Consider the following 6,837-nt stretch of genomic DNA (forward strand, 5'->3'; position numbering starts at 1 on the left):
AACTGGTGCTTCAACAATCCCCAGACAGGGGCTCAGGGGTCTGCATGATTTCCCTGCCTCATTTTAGAGGCTAAAGGGTTTGTTGGCATGATCCTGGAACGCCTGGTGCTGGGTGGCCTCAGCGCCAAAGAATAATTAATTTACAAGCATTAATTTTAAGTAAGACAGCTGCCTGTTCCTGTCTGGTTGTTAAACCTCATGGCCAGGCTTACAGCTGAATACATTGAGCGTTTGTGACAGTCATCCAAATGGTCCCGGCAGAGGTTTGTTATCTCTAGATGTGTGAGATGTGAAAAAAACAGGACCATTTCAGGGAAGCTCCTGTAGAAGTGGAGATTATCAGAAAAGGACTCATCAGGCTTGAGAAGAGACAGCAAAGCAGTACAGGAAAAGTCTATAAGACAATGAATGGGGAGGAGAGGATACGTATGGAATGATTATTCCTCTTTTCTCAGACTATGTGAACTAGGAGAGGGAGAGCACAGCCTGAAAATATCAGGCAAAAGATTTAAAACAAATTCAAAAATACTTTTTTAAAGAGCTTATAATGAAATTATGAGACTCATCACCACTGGATGTTGTCAGCCCTAAGTGAAAAACTGTATTAGACAAACGCATAGGTGAGAGATTAACTGATTTCTATTAAACGTGATGGTCGAGGTGCTGCCTCCTGTTCAGGAAGCCTCTAAATTGATTGCTAGGTGCTGGGATGTGTGCCAAGGGAAGAATAAACTGTAAATGACCTTTTTAAATGGCCATTAATAGCCACTTTTCAAGGCAGGATGGAGGTACCCTTAGCTTGATTTAGTAGCATAGTTCTTACAGTTTTCAGAGCAAACAAGCTTTAGCCAGAGAACAATGTCTTTACATTGGAAAGTGAAAGCTGTATCCCAGTTGGCCATGATAAGCACAAAACTCAAAGGTGGTGTGATGAGTTTAGGGTGGCTGAGATGCTACAGTGCAGAGTGAAAGCAGGAGATGACCTTGGAAGCAGCAGGAGAAGTGTCCTGCAGCAAAGCAAAGAGATGCTGCAGAGATGGGAATAACCAGACTGCAAAGCTAAGACAAAGTGTCATGGGCTGAATTGGCAATAAGTGGACCTGAGGCTAGGACAGGGGTGGACAGTGAAGCAGGGGAGCAGACTGGCATAGTCACGGAGTTGCCACCACAGATGGTTTTCCTGAATGCCTCTCAGTAATGGTTTCAGCTGATCTGAACCTGTCTCAGGGCAAAGGCACAAGCAAGATATCCTCTCCAGGCCCCTTCCAGACCTGTTTTTCCACAGCTCTCCAGAAAAGGAATAATCTTGAATCTTTTTTGATTCATGCATCTTTGATCTTTAAGATCCAGTTCTTCCAGCCCAAACCATTCTACGATGATTCTGTGATCTGTGGAAATGATGCAGTAATCTGTTTCCCTGCTTTACTCAGCCCAGCTGCAAGCGCATGCTCATCTCTCATGCACATGCTCGTCTTTCATGCACATTTACTTTCTTCCCCCTGGGACTCTCCGTCACCATTTTACTCTACATGTTGGACAGTTTCCAGCGTTGCTCATTCAGCCTCCTGCAATGAGATGCTGAGACAAACTGTGTTGAGCAAACCTGTGTCTGGTGCAGGTGGAAGCAATGATTGCCTTTGCAAACTGCAGCATCACCCCTAGGAACTCACAGAGTGAAAATTTCCCCTTGTTACCGATCTTACATATGCTGAAATGATAACCTATTTCTAGCATGAAAGTCGAGCTTGAGGGTCCTCTCCAGACCAGTGTGCTGAGCAGCCTGGCTCTATACTTGGCATGGAGAAATGGGTTGCATAGGATCTGCTGGGACAAGGGAATGGCTTCGAGATGAAAACATCTGCTCATGGTTATCCAGCAGACCAGCAGCTGGATGAGAAAAAGGGCTCATGCTCCCAGCAGCCACTATAAAATGCCCAACACTGGTCTTGCTTGAATCACCCCCATGCCTATTGGATAGTGTAAAATAATTTCATCTTGTACCAGATATGCTCAAAAATCTTGTGATTCCCTCTGATCTGTGTCTCAAGACTCACCCACGTGCACCAAGCTTCCTGCAGTGGTTTCCATACTGTGCTCCCACAAAGTCATTCTTGCTGGTTTTCTGCTTAACCCCTTTTCCTAGAAGCGTAGGTATTGCATGTATGTAAGAAGTGGTGTGAGGATCTCTGTATCTATTTTCCCATCTTGGAAAAAAACTCCTGCTTTCCCAGAACCCCAGCTAAGGGCGAACATGATCACCACTTGGCACGCATCAGTCTATTTGCTGGAAATGTTTATAATTTGAGCCTGATCCAGTCCTAATCATATTTACTGTATAGGCCAGAGTTCAGTGTTGGAGTACTAATAGGAGGGTGAGAAGGGACAGTGAGGAGGGAAGGGAAAGACTGGGGGTGGGGGGTGTTGGTCCTCCCATGTAAAAGCCTTTACAAGACCCTCTTCAAAACAAGCATGCTTATAACATTTAGGAAGGTAATGCTCATTGGAGATACACAAATAAGGAATAGGAAAGGGTTTAGGAAGATCCAGGAGAAAAGGAGCACAGTTGCTACTTGAAATCACCACATTGGCACCAGTTTTGACTTCCTTCTTTTCTCCTGGTGAGGGATTCCACTGGTGTCCATGCACAGGTCTGAACTGAAAGGTGAGACTCAAAGGTTGCTGCTGTGGAGGTTTCACCTCCCACCAGCCCAGCAGTGTCCCTCTGGGTTGCTCCAGACTTTGTAGATCCAAGGCAGGGGAGGAAGGCAGGCACGTCCCCTACCCTTCTGTGCTTCAAAAAGTTTCAAAAATGCAAAGGTTGTTTGATCATATGCAGTTTTCTTTGGCTGCAGCAGATGTGTTGAGCTGGACAAAACCACCCCAGTTGCCTGGAAGGAGAGGCTGCAGTCCAGATGGGCTGTCTTCTCCTTGGCAGGCTTCTCCTTCCCACTTGCTATCAAAGCAGCAGCTGACCACATTGCCACTAACAGCTCTGACATCACCGGCAGTGATTAAACGTTTTTCCAAGTCAACCACCTACTAAGGCTCGAATATAGCGCTGAGGAAAAGAGCTTGTCAGGACCTGGACATGGACCAGCTGCTTTAATGACAGATTGCTCAAAGGACCATGTAACCCTGGAGCCAGGGATCTCTCCTGCTTTGGGATCTCCCTTGGGGCCTAGCATTAGGGGGAATCCCTCTCCTGCTGAGGTCCAGGGATGAGCTTGTAGTACCAGCTAACAACCCAGGGGAGGTGTGATGGGTTAAACACCAAAGATCCAGCAGCTCCTCGCAGCCAGCAGCTACTGCTGGTCCCTGCTGTGTGTCTTGAAGGTTGTGGTTGAAGATGGTGGAACTGATGGGTTTGGGAGTACAATCCTGGCCTGAAAGGTGTGGGGCAGATGCTGGAAAAGCATGCCATGGGGCCGGACTTTGATTGTGGTAGGAAGTCATAGAAGCGTAGTATCACAGAATCATTTAGATATATCATTGGAAAAGACCCTTAAGATCAAGTCCAACTGTTAACCTAAGACTACCTAGTCCACCACTAAACCATGTCCTAAGTCCTGGGGAAGGATGAAGAAGGGAGATTTTGGTCAGGGTCCAGTTTGGAGTTGCAGTAAGTGCACGAAGGACTTAGATATGGCAGGACTCAAGTCAGAGGCAGATGTACATGTGCAAGGAAAAATGTCAGTGTCTGTACCTGGAAACAGAGTTTGCTGCGGACACCTGTGTGAATGTCATCACTTCAACTCTGAAAGCTTAAATAGCTTTGAAAGGGGACAGGAGGTCCCTCCCTTCTGCCCATGACCTTGGTGCTGTGCCTGGTGTCAATGGTGAGTGTACGGCACTCTATGAGGTAAATAAGCTGGCTGCAAGACTTTTTGTAGTCTGAACTATGAAAGACAGGATCAAGAGGTGGTGAAGCCCAGATGTGACTCCATATATTTGTGTGCAGGGTTTCTGGGAAACTTCCAAAATGGCAGAAACCCTGACTGGCTCTGCTACTGTACTGAGTGCCCTGCCAGGAAAGCACCGTGCAGCACCCTCCAAAACTCTCCCAGGTTCTGTCACACTGCTGTGTTTTGGTATTTAGTGTTTATCACCTTGATGCTCATACATTTTTTCAATAGAAAACCCTCATTGCGTGGTTGCTAATAGAAATCAGTCTTCTGAAAGAACACCACACATTCCAGCTCTATTGCCCCTCCTGAAGCTGGTCCATTTTAACTTCACCAGCTTATGAACAGCAGGGTCACCTCAACACAGAGATTGGGAGAAATTATAGAGGCAGACAATGATACTCCAGCGTGGTCCTCTGTTAAACCTGTACGGAGCACTTTTTGGTTTGTACAACTGCAGCTTGATCAGAGGCCAAGCTGCCCAAGCTGTTTCAGCAGAAAGATAGTGTCTTTAATTGAAATCACTACAAAAACCCTAGGTGAAGTGAAGTGGTGTCAACCAATTTCCTGTGCTGCCCTGAGTGACAGACAGGAGATACTTGATCACCAGCACCCCATCCTGTAGAAGCAAATGAGCTCTTTCACATGCAAACATTGACATATTTAATGCCTGACTTGGTACATCACACAAATAATACAACGGTGGGATTTAGAAAATGCAGAAAGGACAGGGAGTCCTGTCACAAAGGCAGCAAAGTCTCTGCTTTTAGTGTGCAGGGTGGAAAATCAAACAGTCCCAGAGAAATCTGCAAACATTGCAAAGCTCCGTATTTCATTTTCCCATATTAAGTGAAGCTGGTAGATAAAGGTGATTCAGAAGCAACTGAGAGGCGAACGTAGGTCCACGCAACCTGCATATATTTTGCTAAAATACAAACTCAAAGCAGCATCATGCACAGCATGTCCCAGACCTCCACTAGCAAGATAACATTGTCTGAAGGCTGTAAATAACAGCTGGGATGCAATAAATTTACCTTGATGGGGAAGAAATGTTGAGGTAATGCTGTGAAACATGTTCCTGGTGTGTGATCTCAATGAGAGCAGTGCCTGATCCCCAGACTCAGCAGTGTGTGCCACAACTCTTGGACAAGCATCGTTCCTTAGGGATTTCCTTACAAGCATGGTTTCTACCTCTTCATGATTACCATCTGCAGCACAGCTGCACCAGGAACAGCTGGCGGAAGTAGAGGGCACAGCATTACCTGTAGAGAGACCACTGATTTGCCAAAAAAAAAAAAAAAAAAGTGTGTGTGGAAAGCACACTTCACTTATAGGTGTATCCTGAAGTACCTAAATCGGGGTCAAAGGGGTCCAGGTGCTTGCTGGCGGCAGGAACTGCCATGGTCTTCTCTGCAGGGGGATTTCCTTCTTAGAAGGAAAAAGAATGATGTCAATTAATTAATCCAAAGAGTTTCCAGGTTGCCTGGCCCCATCTGGATCAAGGTGGCTGGACTGCAGTACACCCGTGCCACAGGAATTTCACACTTGTCTTCACCCCATCTTGCAAAGGTTTAAAGAGACCGAAGTTCCAGAATATCATTTTGAAAAGGTTGAAAAGACTTTAAGTTTTGATCTCATCAAAATATTTGGTATTCTGTAGGTTGTAGGAGTTTCATTCTGATAAGGCCAAATGTGTCCATTCATCTTTATCAGCCTGCTATAAATGTGATGATTTTAAGATCTCACAATGGACGATCTCAGTAACAGCAGTGAGGAAATGAGTAACTAAGTTACGTTGTTATTCTGCAATGATTTCTTCAAAATAAGTCACTGTGATATCATTGAACTCATCAAAATTCAACCTGACAATTGAGAAAATGTCAGATGACTCTGCTTTCAAAAGAGACCAGAGGAAGAATCAAGGGGATTTGATAATTGACACAAGACGCTGAGTGAAGTCAGAATCTTGCTGTTGCTCATGCACATACAATTTTTTGTTTGTTTGTTTCACAGACTGGTTGTATATCTGAAATAGTTTCTTAAAAAGTTGGGGTGACGGCAAAGCAAACAGCTAAAGGAGAAATACCAGCGTAACCAGAGATGCAATTCAAAGGATTGCAGGGAAACTTTCCATTAGAATTTGCCCTCATGAATCTTCCAGTTCCTTTGAGAATAACATCCCCTTGGGAGGCGATTTTATGACCAAAACCCTGCTTTTTGGACAGACTGCTTTACAGATCTCCTACAGAGCTGCCTGGTGTTCTGGCTGGCAATCCTGGGCACACAGAGGTGTTTTGCCAGCCTGTGCACAAGGACAAGTCCCTGCAGGAGACAGAGAAGGGGGAAGTCAGGGAAGACAGGTGTCCAGCATCATCACAAGGGTCAGAAGGTGAGACTGCAGGGCCAGCCACAGCGTACGGTACTCTAGTCCCACAGGTTGTTGACCTTTATGCCGAGACAGGCCATCTTCTCTTCCGTCAGGTTTTTAAAAGAGTATTTAACAAAAGCCGGAGCCTGAGAGGACAATGCAAATGACTCTGGATAGTCACTGCTCCTGCTTTCTCCATTATCAATGTTTAGGAAGAATGAGGTATTTCTCTGAGGTTGATAGCCTGATCAATTCACTGAAGAGCACTGCAACAGGGACACAGAACCAGGCTAACCTCATTGAGCAAGAAGTTGTAGGGTGTGCAGGCACTGAAGGCAATTTCCATGGAATTAGACCAAATCAGACTTGGTGTGGCTGGTGGTATCAGAAACGGTAGGACTGAATCTGTGAGGACTTGCACAAAACGCAAAATATATCTGGGTGCATGAAAGCTGCTCTTCACTTTTGCAATACAGAGAATGTAGTTTCTAGTGAGTATAAGGAGATTAGACCACAGAGACTGGACATAAATGTCACTGCCACCCATCAGGATGAATGTCTGATGAT

The 6,837-nt window shown here is 45.4% G+C and overlaps 1 protein-coding gene across 1 annotated transcript in view; it reads right to left on the reverse strand.

The window, feature by feature from the left end:
• The window catches only part of LOC308058713 (olfactory receptor 51H1-like), a 51,980-nt gene that overhangs the window by 36,035 nt on the left and 9,108 nt on the right, over positions 1–6,837 (reverse strand). The gene's annotated exons all lie outside the window — the stretch shown is intronic.

This window comes from Falco punctatus (genome assembly GCF_963210335.1).
Source record: "Falco punctatus genome assembly, chromosome: 2".
Lineage (NCBI taxonomy): Eukaryota > Metazoa > Chordata > Aves > Falconiformes > Falconidae > Falco > Falco punctatus.